We start from the raw sequence: 13,937 nt of genomic DNA on the forward strand, positions 1-13,937 counted from the left end.
ATTCATACATATGAAAGAAGTATGAAAAGGTACTGAAGAGAAAGTAACATTTAAAGACCTTGGATTTTAATAGGTAGAAATACAGACATACATGGATTTCAAATAAGCAAACTCTAATGGACAATAATTTTAAGGTAGAAAAACAGTAGATTCATGATAAAATACAAAGGAGAAAAAATGTCAACTATAAGATAATTACAGCTAACATTTATTAAATATTTTGCCATTCCCTCTTCTATAAATCACTGTATTTAATCTTCACAATGACCCTAAAGGGTATTTTACCTTTTCCATTTTACAGATAAAGAAATTGTAGCTAATGAAAATACAGTAACTTGCCCAAGGCCACACAGCTAGTATATGGGGCAGGAGGAATTGGATCATGGTCTATAAAACTGGAAAGTCTACATTATCCCATGTCCTTACTAAACAATACTCATGGCATGCATATTACGAAGTAGTAGGAAATAGGGCTAGAATGATTAATTTCTAGCTTTCAAATTCCCTGATTCTTTTGAGTTATTTATATCAGTGGTATTGTAAGACCTATCGTAAGGCATCACCACCTCTATCCCTCTATCTTCTTGACTCCCTCCTGTACCCTCAACTGTTTCCTTTACTGCCTTTTTCACAGTGTAGTACATTTATCAAATATATGATTCTTCCAAACTTCTCTATGGGTAGAAACAGTTTCATTTATGTTCGTATCTTCAACATGGCTAGGTTAGGCATCACGTAGCATTCATTAGGCACTCACTCAATAAACAAATAAATGGAATCTAAAGAGGAATGAAATCACCCTTTGGAAATACTACGTCATTGCTTTCATAAAGATTACTCCCAGGTGGAAAAATACTGTTAATATGAAAAGAATTCTCTTCCATTTAGGATGTCACATCTCTGTTAGTAATTATAGGTTCTGAGAAGCAACATAAGAGAGCGATCATCAACACCATATTTATGAGTAGGGGTTGCAAACTCTGTATGAAATAATCAGATGGCAGCCTACATTCTCATTTGAAAAATCAATTCCCAGTTGTCTTTTAAAACTCATATTGGAACATAAAGTTTGAAGATTAAAAAGGAAATCAAAACAAAACAACCTTTTATAACCAGGAGACAAAATTAGCAAATAACTACTATTTACCAACGTGATTTACAGGTTTTATTAATCCCAAAGGGGTTAACATCAAGAACCTTCTGACTTTTTCTTTTAGGATGAAAACATAGGTATCCATGGATGTGTTTCAGCTGAACTACTAACAGCTTCATTCTTTTGCCTTTAGGATTTCACAGAAATTCTCTCCGTAGCCTTCATATTGTACCACATCCAAGTGAGGATCCTGTTATAATCACGGTTGTTTGGTATTCTGAGAACTAATTACCTTGGCTACAGTCTAGAATACACTTGAATACTAAACTCTCCTGAAAGTGAAGACTGTCTGAGCCACATCTAATTGCCAGAGAAAACAGCAGCCCCTTCGCTTGAGCCACCCTGACATACCTTTGTGAGAAAGTGATGAGTTAACTACTATGGAGCAGGCAGCACAAAAGCAATTGAACCTAACGTGGCTTAAGAATCTGAAAACAGAAAGTCAAATGGTCCAATCCCTCCTGTCTCCACTGAAATCACAGGCATCTCTAAACATGATTCACTCTGTAGTATTTATACTTATTTATTTTTTACAACAAATTATTACAGTTTACATGAATGTTGTCTTCATTTTACATACGAAGCATAGGCTGTACAGGGAATTGGCCTGAATAACACAGTGGCAGGGAAATTCCAACTCAGGCTGCAAGGCACTCTAGGTAACATCTTAAACACCTTACCTACTGATCTCCTATGTGTACTACAACTATCACCAGTGTCATTTTCCCCATGACAACTACAATAATCACTACTGACTGTGATAGCGACCGTTTTTTCTCTGAGCCTATAGGAATTTTTTAAAAATCAATTTGTCAAAATCTGTGCAAATTAGCTACCATTTAAATAAGCATTTCTTATATACCAAGCATCATGTTTTTGTTTGGTTTTAAATTATTTTGAGAGAGAGAGAAAGAGAGTGAGAGAGAGAAAGAGAGTGAGAGAGAGAAAAAGAGTGAGAGAGAGAGAGAGTGTGAGAGAGAGGGAGGGAGGGAGGGAGAGAGAGAGAGAGCGAGCGAGCACACCCACAAATGAGTGGGGAAGGGGCAGAGAGAGAGAAGGATCCCAAGAAGGCTCTGTACTGTCAGTGTGAAGCTTGACGCAGGGCGAAGACTCAGGAACTGTGAGACTGTGACTTGAGCAGAAACCAAGAGCCACCCAGGTTCCCCTCCAGGCATCACATTAATAATTTTACCAGCAATAAATTATGAATCCCTTAAGAAGGCATTATTATCCCCAAGTGACAGATAAAACTGAGACTCAGGGAACTTAAGTAACCAAGATTATGGAGTTAATGCATTTGTGGACCAAATTCAAATCCAGATCTTTTTGTTTTGTTTTTTTAATATAATTTATTATCAAATCGGTTCCCATACAACACCCAGTGCTCATGTCAACAAGTGCCCTCCTCAAAAATCCAGATCCTTCTGATTCCAAAAATGGGCTCTTAGGGTCCAGATGAGGGCTACCTTGTATTACCTCATTAGTTCCCAAAGAGGGACTATAAGACTCCCTAGATAGCATTTAGAAATGTGGGGGGTATTTTTGGTTGTCCCAAAACACTTAAGACAGGGATGCTAAACATCTTTCAATATGTTAGAATGTCCTTCAAAATGAAGAACTGTCCCATTACCAAAATGTCAATAGTATCCTCTTTGAGAAGGACTAAATGATCACTTCTTTCCCCATGACAGAGGTGCTTCTCACACTGACATTAGCTAAATTATTTTCAAACAACTGTTGCCCTCTTTTGTACCTAGAAAGGCTCAATGAAATGGTAAAGACTGTCTGATGTGGAGTTACAGCTGCACGTGGTAGTGACTTTTTTTCAGGTGGTAAAGCAGCTCTCATTTATGTTCCTCTAAGAATAGGATCCTTTATAATTTTAATAATAAATGAGGACAGCTGACATGTAAATAATGCAACTCAGACCTTTGATCCCCTTTGAGTAATGCAAATTAATTCTGATAACTGTCTAAATCAAATACTCAGTGAGAGAGATGTGACACTGTTCTGGCAGATGATGCAGAAATTATTTGCTGTTGTTGGTGATGGTGGTGGTGACGGTGGCTTGTTTTTTCACTTAAAGATATTCTGCCAGGCAATCTATTTTTCCATCCGCAGCTGTTGCAGCCAACATAAGTGATCATTCAAAACAAGTTTGAATATCTGTCTATATCTCTTTTAACTCTCTCTCTATATATATATTTTTTTCTTTTTTTTTTTTTGTCCTACAATGATTACTGGTTTAATGATTCTCTCAAATGTTATTTAATGTAAACAAGAAATGGTTTGGCAAGAGGAGTGATGTCATGGTGACAACTAAGAGGCCAGTGACTGTCAGTGGGTTGGTGTTTCTTTTCAAAGGATACTTTAGCTAGCTCACAAAGTGAGCGATATGCTTATATCTCTTAAGGTTGATTTTTATTGTAAGTTAAAGGCTGGATATGTTTTGCTTTTGTTTGAAAATAATAGAATGAAAGATAAAGAAGTGATAGTTTTCTATAAGATAACTTACAGAGTGGTTTTCTTTTAGTTATCATGTTAATCAACCTAAGGGAGATGGTGGTGTATTTCTCAGCGGCCACCATTTTCACAAGAACCCTGAGAGGTCAAAATAGCCATTTCACAGATGAAGAAAATGAGATTCAGAAAGTTAAATGGCCCCCTTCCCCAAGGTTTTAGATCTAGTGAAGGTCAAAGTAACAATTCTAACCAAGGACAATCTATTTCCAAGGCCTGTGTCTACATCACAGGGCCACATTGAGTTACCAAGCTCAGTGAGCAAAGCATTGGTAAGAATGCCCTATGGCTCATATATGCTCTCAATATTGTCAGTAAACATTCACATACTATATTTATTTGTGCTTTATAATACTGTCAGGAAGTAGTCTGGAGGATAGTGAAGACAAGATACATGAAGGGGACTTTCCACTGTCATGCAGCCAAAAAGTGGAAGAGCCGTGGCTAGAGAGTAAGAAACTGACATTAAGTAATGCTCTCCAGCACAACAAATAGCACCTCTCCAAGAGATGAAGCTGATGTGTGTAGCCTCAAAAATGCATTTACATTTACAAATCAGGCTACCTTCTCTAGCTAAAGGAAAGGTTTTATTTAGCAAAGTGAGGTCATGATCTGAGCTGAAGTCCGTTGCTCAACCCACTGAGCCAGTCAGGAGCTCCACCTCTGCCCATTTTCAATTGGATTGTTACTTTGTTTAAATATATCTCTATCTCTATCTGTCTATCATCATCTACCTACCTACCTACCTATGTACCTATATGGAGCTGTGCAAGGTCTTTATATATTCTGGATGCTAAGTCCTTATCACATAAATCATTTTTGCAAATAAATACCTTCTCCCATTCAGGAGACTGCCTTTCTGTTTTGTTGATGATTTCCTTTGCTGTGCAAAAAGACTTCAGTTTGATGCAGTCTCTTTGGTTTATTTTTGCCTTTGTTGCTCTTGCCTCAGGAACAGATCCAAAAAACCATAGCAAAGACCTAACTCAAAGAGCTTAGCACATTTGTTTATTTTCTTCTAGGAGTTTTATTATTTCTAATCTTACAATTAAATTTTTATTCCTAAAATGGTAGAACTTTTAAAGTGCGTATTCCTGTGAAACTTATTGAACATCTATTTTATGCTAGGCATTTCTGTCCTGGATTATCTTATTTTAGATCCTCTTGTTCTCCAACCACCCTATAAGGTAGGGATTTTTACCCCTATTGTGAACATAAGGAAACTGAAGTTTAGAGGACAGAAATAATTTGTCAAGCTGACAAAGCAAATTAAATAGTAGGAAATGGACACATCAGCCAATTATTTCAGATCCTCTCCCTATAACAAACATTTTGATTGGGTGAGGCCTACATTGTATTAGTGTTTAAAATGGAATCCCAGATACCACTCACCACATTAAGGAACCTTCCTTCATTTAAATGTCACCGTGTTTGAAAACTGCTCCTTGACAACTGCCTCTAGAGAATTAAGGACATTTGCCTTCGAGGGAAGAAAAGCAGTTTTGGAAGACACATAATCAAATACTGTCTCTCTGCCTAAAGTCTTGGCATTTCCTCACTCATGTTCTCAGGATTAACTATAAAATGTATATACCCACTGCATGTAAAATGTATGTTACAAAAATCTCTAAAATCTGATCTTGTGTCACCCACCCACCTATTTTAAAACTCTGTATGTCTAAGGGGAACGTAAAACATCAATCAGTTCTCTCCTATCTCTCCCCTACCCCACACACAGGTACAGGGACACACAGGACATACGCATCTTTGGCCAACTTACACTGCATCTCAGCTTTAACACCATTTTCTCCAAGAATTCTATCCTTTCAAGTAAGAATTTATTCCTGTCCTGTACACTCCTGGAGTTCTTTTGTTTAACCTTTATAACTCTGTATCTTAAATGTATGCTTATTGGCCAGTCTTTCTGACTGAGCTGTAACATATAAACAAACAGCAATGAATCCTATTTTTGTGTTGCCTCAAGTATTTATAAATTGGGGCAGGACCCTAATAAAAATTATCCAAAATAGAAAATCAAGGTCACATGTTAATATTTGTTTAAAATGAGAAAATCAGGGTGCCTGGGTGGCTCAGTTGTGTAAGCGTCCAACTTTTGATTTCTGCTCAGGTCATGATCTCACAATTAGTGAGTATGAGCCCCTGTGTCAGGCTTTGCACTGATAGTGTGGAGTCTGCTTTGGGCTCTCTCTCTCCCTGCCCCTGCCCCACTTGCATCTGCACTCCTGCGCATTCTCTCTCTCTCTCTCTCCAAATAAACTTAAAAAAAAAATGAGAAAATAAATCACATCAAAATAAAATATTGAAAGTTGACAAATAGTATAAATATCCTATACACAGAAATATAACGTTATAGTTTTACTAATCCATCAGGCTAACATCTCTCTCCCTTTTTCCTCCCACCCTGTCTCTACACACACCCACACCCACACCCACACACACACACACACACTTCTGGGTCTCACCATTTCTAACCTAGTTGTACTCTCCAACATTCAAACCCTTCCAGTACGCAGTACCACTGTATAACAGTTTATAGATAGTTACTTTTTGATCACGGAGGCCAGTGAGGTGGCATAGTGGGCAGCAAAATTTCTATGTCTCATTTCTCACCTGGGGTGACTAGTCCTAAGTTAATATACACAGTATTAATGGTGAACCACAGACACCTGTGCTACTAAACCCAAATTATACATATGTAGCATGCATGTTTGTATGTATGTATACATGTATGTTTCTATGTGTCTACTCCTCAACACCAATTTCCCTTTGCTGCATCTCCAAAATGTCCTGAGAACTCCAATGACACTCTTCCTGGGAAAAAGTGTGTGGCTGGAAAGCTGGGGTATAGAGATAGAGGTTGTTATCAGTACATTAAAATAAAACATTGATTTTGCAAACTCTCCAAAATATGTGACCATGTGAACATACTGCCATAGCCAGGGCTTTGGAAGGACCTGCATATATGCTTCAGCTTCTTCTTATGCTTACAATAAATCCACTTTTGAATATGAAAGAAGAAGGATGTGTCTTTTGTCACTTTTGAATCCCTTTTTCCTAGTCCTGTGCCTGATAGATAGTAGGCCCACAAAATATACTGATTAAATGAATGATTCAAATTTAATCATAATAGTTTTAGTCATATATTTATAACCCCTGAAATGATTTGTAAAAGGATTAAAAATTAAACAAGGGGGGTTATTAGTGATGCTGTGTCCAGCTTAAAATACAGCAACAGCCTTCATATGGTGCTATGCATCTTAAAAGTGCATTAGTAGTAGTAGTAGTAGTAATATTAATAGTGTTAGTAGTATTCATCATCATCATCAAAAATATTGTTAAATATACCCCTGTGTATCCTTTAGGCACTTATTTCTTCTCTATGATTAAGAAACAGTGGAGAACCTATCTTTTAAAGTACCTTTTCACAAAGGATTTATTAATATTAGAGACATGAGACAAAAGGTCAGGAAAGGTACATTAAGTTCAAGGGACTTATACTTGCCAAAGGAGAATAGGCTCATACAGTACAATAACTATTCCAGAAATAAAGAGGAATAAACTACCCATGTATCCTATAATATGGGGAAATCTTCAAATAATTATGCCTAGGTGAAAAAAGTTAGACAACATGCTATATGACTCCATATATATAAAATTATAGAAAATGGAAATGAATTATGATAGAAAGCAGATCAGGAGTTGTGACGTGGGGACACCAAGGGTTGGGTAAAAGAAATAATAAAGAGACAACAGGAAACTTTTGGGGGCAATGGATGTGTGTGTTGTCTTGATTGTAGTGATGGTGTCATGAGTATAGACATATACCAAAACTATGAAATTACATGTTTTAAATATGTACAGTTTATTATGTATCAACTAGACATTAATAAAGATGTTAAAAAGTCAAAGGAGTACATATGTATTGTTGACTTTCCAAAATAAAAGAAATGAATTAGAATTATAGAGCAGAGGCCCTTGAGAGGGTAGACCCAGTTACAGCCCAGATGTGTCCTCATTTGGCCAGATTTGTACATCTCCTTATATAAATCTTTACAGTGCTTCACCAATTCCTGAGCCTCCTCAAAGATTTATAAAGGGTAATATTTAGTAGAACATCCTTATCAGCAATTCTAAAGAATCCCTATTTCTAGAGTGTGCTCAAGGCCAAGAGGGATTTGACAAAGCAAATAATAGCCTATGTAATGAAAGAGAAATTCTAAAACAAATGCACAGCTTTCTAAGACAAATGGATTAACTCACTGCATTAGACCAACCTTTTCACACATATGACACAAGGTCATTTTAAGTGAAGGAATACTTGTTTTTAGCACTAGACCAAACTTAATATTGGATTCATCTTAAGGACATCCCAACTATTTATTAAATACCATGATGTTTGTACTGGACACTTCTGTAAAACTGACTTTACTACTTAAAAGACAAGGCTTTTATATAGATAGTCTGTGCCAGATACTGGGGTCTCCTCTGCCTCATTTTTATTCCATGCGAATGTTTCTTGAATAAGTATACAAATAAATTTTAGTAAATATGAAACAACATTAAAACGAATACAACTTGGTTTATTCATTTTAACTCATTTCCTTTTGGAAAAAAAAAAATGAAAAACAAAATTTTAAGATGACAGACAGTCATGACCAAGATAGGCAAGCTGCACATCCTAAAACTTCTGCTTTTATCTATATAATGACTGTTTCAATGTTATAATAATCCCAGGTCATAGGTAAGAAAGGTATCAATCTTCACATTTTATTTTAAAAATGAAGGTCTCTTATAAATTCACATTTTCCTTGACATCACATTAAAAATATAGAGAAAGTCTTCCTTCAGTCTCTCCTGTTCTCTCGCATCTTAAGTCTGATCTTCTGCACCTTTAGTTTTCCCTATGCTTATATAAACAGGTGTAGGTATTGGAGTGTTTCAATTCCTATGCCTCCCGTGACTTTTTTACTGCTCCCCAAAACACTGTAATTTCAGGGCTTTTTCTGGGCCTTTGCTTAAACACTGGTTCCAGTTCTTAGAATAATGTGTCTCTACTGATAAATTGCTCTTTTGTATGGGTTTTCTGATCCCTTCCTTAGATTTAATCACTTCCCCTAAAGATAGGTATAAATAGTTCTTAATACAAATTGTTTCCCTTACCCTTTAAACACACATGCCTTTTAAATGAAAATATTATTGTGTAAGAGGTATAATTTACATGTATTCTTCTTTTCAACTAGACTGTGAGCTTCTTCATGTTGGTCTAAATATGAACTGCAATTGTTAAGAATTTTATTGAGTCAGGCAGACCCTGGCTTGAATGCTATCTCTACCGCATCTAGAGATCTGATTTTGGACAGTTACTTTCTTAATGTCATCTTATTTTTTTTTCATACATGAAATATAAACCATGATACCTGGCTTAATGGGATATGTTAAAGAACATAAAGCACTGTCTGTAAGGCATGGTTGGTATATAATATATGTTCAATAAATAATGTCATTGACATTGTTTCATTGCTATTATTGCTTTTACAGTGACAGCTGACACCCAGGAAATCAAAATGTATTTTTGAAGAGCTTTCAGTTACTCTCCAAGTGGTAACTGCTTGCAGATTCTCAGGCAGAATAATATTACAGAAATCATGGGACAATATTCCTCGAAGCAAACTGACCCTCACAAACATATTGGTGTGATGTGACAGAGGTTGCTATAGTGCAAATGAAGAGAGCCGCAGCCACAATAAGCTATCTGGGGTCTTCTGAGGCATCCAGCTCATAGGAGATAATGAAAACATACATCACCCATAACCTTTTAGGCCAACTGGGCTATTGAACATAACAGGAGGATAATGGCTTTCCTGATGTGTCAGAAATTCTCCATTCCTGCCTACAGGTAGTTCATCAAATTGCTCCATGCTTATTGCTTAAATCTGCATTCAGCTTTAATATGCCCTACATGCCTGAATCTTTTCTCCCAAAACCTTCAAGGCCCCAGGAAATTATTGTGCCCGAATGCCATACTCACTAAGTGACAAAGACCATGAAAGTTGAAAATCAAGCCTGCTACACTATAGAAATCAAAAGGAGAAAAGTCATGTTAAAAATAAACAGTTTCAAAGATTTCATGAAAAAAAGTCAATGCAATTTGCAACTTCATTTGTTCTAGTGACAAGCTGATAAAATGTTGGTGGTACAAATGCATCAGAAAATTTGACACAAATTGAAAGCGACTACACATTCCATTATCCCAAACTCCCTTGGTAATGGAAAATGATTTTTAATGACAGTTTCTAATATGTCATAGATGCACAAGGCTGTCTATGGGAAATAATACCCTCGATTATCAGGAAAGATAAGCATTCAAAAGAAAGAAGGGCTGCAGTAATTCTGTGATTTAAGCCTCACTACCCTGATTATTGGCTACGTAAACAACTTCACTAAGAGATACTAAAATATACAAAGAAAATTGTTATCAATGAAATACATTTAAAAATTGGAATATGTAAATAACTCATGAGTCATTAACAGAAAAGTTGGTATGGTTAGTCAATAATTAAAACTTGCCATGGGGACCCAGGTGGTTCAGTTGGTTAAGTGCCCAACACTTGAATTCAGCTCAGGTCAGGATCTCAACATCATGAGATGGAGCCCCAGATCTGGCTCTACGTTGAGCATGGAGCCTTCTTAAGTTTCTGTCTCTCTTCCTCTGCTCATATGTACTCTCCTCTAGCATAAAAGAAACAAAACAAAGCGTGCCAAGATATGTATTGCAATTTTTCTAAAAGGTTGTTAATATATATTTAAAATGACATTCTATTCATTTAAAACAGTTACTTGAAAATATTAAAAATATGAAAAATATGGCACACCAAATTAAATTTTCTCTAGAAACTTTTGAAATAAAAATATAATTAGAATTTAGTACACAGGCTTTTGAAATTACTTCTTTCATTATAACGTAGATTTGTAACATTAGTATGTTGTGTCTTATGCAAAAAAATGATTATACAATCAAAGAACCTAGATTCTGAAAAGTTGGAGAAGATATAAGGATATTAAGTGCTTATGCAATTACAATAACATCATACCGATGTGCTTATTTTCTCTATTTTACAGGGAGAATTGATCTCACTAAAATTAAGGGCTCTTCCCAAGGCCACACAACTAATAAGTGATAAAAGGGGGTTTGGATTTAAGTCTACTTCACCTGAAAGACTCAACTATTTCTCCTATGCCATTTTTTCTACATTATGATCCTGAATTTTATTTAATTCTGAATATATCTACTTTATATCATCGTTGATAATCATATATTAATTCAGAAAACAACTTCCAATTCAATATAAAAAAATAATTCATTTCAAAATATTTACTGAGAAGTTATTAGTTCCTAAATATCATGCTTAGTAGCCATTCACCAATGGCCATAATATAACAACAATAGTAGTCTGGACAATTTCAATTTCAAGGAAAAAAAAAAGTCCAAAGTGACTTAAACAGCACACAGAGATTTATTTGAAGGGCACTGGTGATTTTGCCATAAGTGAAGGAAATACTGTAGGTGCCAGAGCAGCCTTGGGTCTCTAAGTGATTGGGCTTGGCCTTTTACTCATCATGAGACTCTACATCTCTACCTTTTACTTCTGTTAGGGAGTTGGCTTCATTTACTCAAGGGTTGAGGTTAGGTTGAGAAGAGAATGGCCCACACTTTCTGGCACCTGCTGTGTCCTGGGCCTGGTGCTAGGCCCCATGGGTGCCCAGTGCCATGTTTTTTTTGTTTTTTGTTTTTGTTTTTTTCCTGAATCAAATCTAGTTTATTTTATTATCAAAAGTTAAGAGACACTTTCTTCAGTCTTGGGAATTTTTACTCGTAATATAAAATAAATTATCCCATGTCTTATACACACACACACACATATGAAAGTTTCTTCACTCATCACTGTTACCTCCTGATTCATTCAGCTGCAAACCATTTCTTAAAGTACTCATCAGAAGGCTACTGTTGTCATGAAATCATTCAGGCCAGCATCCCTATCAGGAATCCTGCACTGTGGCATGGCAGATATGACAGACGTCCTGAGATATTAGTTCCTGGATCAGCAGGAGAAGATCTGCACTGTTCACTGTCTGAGTCACTGGAAGTATTCTCACTACCTGAAGATGATGAACTTTTAGAATCAGATGAACTATCACAACTACCCATCTGGTCCATTAGACGAGCTTTTGCCTTCAGTTCTCTCTCAATATCTTCCATTGGAGACGCTGGGGACATTCTGTCTTCAGATGGGGGATGTTTTATAAGATTGGGAGCCCTAACTAAATTCTGCACTTGTTGCTTCTGTTGATCTATATTATGCATACCCATATGATAACAGACATGGTCTCTCTAGCTCTGAAGCTGAAAAGTCTGAAACACGAGAATGTTTCCTACAGCTTAGCATGTAAAAACATCAGGGAAGGATTCTAACTGGCCAGCTACAGTCACATAATGAACCATTACCAATCTTTGGCCAAGGCGATGGAACATTATGGTTCTTTAGGCACGGGCTGCAAGCCCACCTCCATCATCTGGAAGGTGAGTACTTTGGTTGGGATCTCCACAAGAATTATAGGATTGCAGTGGAAAAAGAGCAGTGTCCTAAAGAAAGAGGCCAGGGAACTGTTACAAGTTGAAGATTACGAAAGCATAGGGGGTTATCACAATTAGCAGACATCAAATATATACTGGCTAACGTCTGTCGAACATGTACTACATGACAGGTATTATTCTGAACATATTACACGCATTATATTATGTAATCTTAACAATACACATAGACATGGGTTATATACACATATGCATTTTTTAAGTTTATTAATTTTGAGAGAGAGCATGCAAGCAGGGGCAGGGCAGAGAGAGGGAGAGAGAGAGACAGGGATCTGCACTGTTAGCATGGGGCCATACTTGGGGCTCATGAACTTTGAGATTGTGAGCCAAAAACAAGAGTTGGATTCCTAAACGACTAAGTCATCCAGGCACCCCAGAAGTAGGTTATGTTTATCTCCAATAAAGATTAGCAATTAAGGTTTTGAGATTAATTAAGGTTTTAAGATTAAGGTTTTGAGAAGTTAAATCAAATGCTCCAGGAGGTATGGCAGTACTTGAAATGGCTGGACTAAGAATAATGTCTGATATAGCTCTTATAACCATTCTATCCCAACTCGAGGTGTGGAGTTTTTTGTTTGTTTGTTTTGTTTTGTTTTCTTTTCTTTTTGTACCCATTACTACATGCAGCATGATTTGCAGGTCTTGGGTGTCCATCTTTGTGAATATTTTAGTTTGTTAATATCCTTAAAATATATTTAGAAACAAAGTGCATGTGTCAGACGTATCTATAAAACAAGAAAATGAGTAGGAATATCACCCTCATAATTTGGATCTTTGTTATTTTAGTCAAGCCACTGAATTAATTTAAAACAAATAGTAACATCAACCTGGGTAATCCTGTTTATACTCTGGGCCAAATATAATGTTTCAAACTCTTTCCTATAGACTGTTGCCAAAGCAGACACTTGCATCTTTTTGAAATTAAACACTTGATAGTTTCTACCTTTATCGCTTCTACTGATTTTGCATGTATTCATTCCTGGGTTGAATTTTTCTCTTGACCTTGCTCACCAATCCCAGCTATGATGAAACATCTCTCTTTGATTCATTGCATTATCAGACTACTTACTGCATTAGAAACTATACATTATCTATCTGACACTGTTGTTCAATATTTGTTTCCCCACTAGATGATAAACTGTGTCAGGGAATGTGTCTACTTTATTCATCCACTGCGTGCTCAATGGTTAGCCAAGCGTTTGGTGGAAGAGTCAACCAACAGGTAATCTTGAAAACATAAGTGGATGAATCTACTGATATTTTAATATATACAGAACATACTTTGTCTAATCCAAAATCACATTTTGTTCTTATTCGGCACCTGGGTGGCTCTCGGTTAAGCATCCCACTCTTGATTTCAGCTCAGGTCATGATCATGTGGCTCATGGGTTTGAGCCTCCGTTGGGCTCTGCGCTAACAGTGTGGGGCCTGCTTGGGATTCTACCCCTCCCTCTCCTGCTCGTCTCTCCCTCTCTGCTCTTCCCTCCCTGCACCTCCCCGACTAACATTCAGTCTTTCTCTCTCTCTCTCTCAAAAATAAATAAAACATTAAAAAATAAATAAATTTAAAAAATGTATTATCATTGTTTCATT

General features: G+C 36.5%; 1 long non-coding RNA gene and 1 pseudogene across 2 annotated transcripts in view; both read right to left on the reverse strand.

The window, feature by feature from the left end:
- LOC144234285 (uncharacterized) overlaps positions 1 to 13,937 on the reverse strand; it is an 882,104-nt gene that overhangs the window by 745,658 nt on the left and 122,509 nt on the right. The window lies entirely within an intron of this gene.
- LOC144234286 (ELL-associated factor 2 pseudogene) lies at positions 11,627 to 12,056 on the reverse strand (annotated as a pseudogene).

The sequence above is a fragment of the Crocuta crocuta genome, unplaced genomic scaffold (genome assembly GCF_008692635.1).
Source record: "Crocuta crocuta isolate KB4526 unplaced genomic scaffold, BGI_CrCroc_1.0 scaffold561, whole genome shotgun sequence".
In the NCBI taxonomy this organism is placed as follows: domain Eukaryota; kingdom Metazoa; phylum Chordata; class Mammalia; order Carnivora; family Hyaenidae; genus Crocuta; species Crocuta crocuta.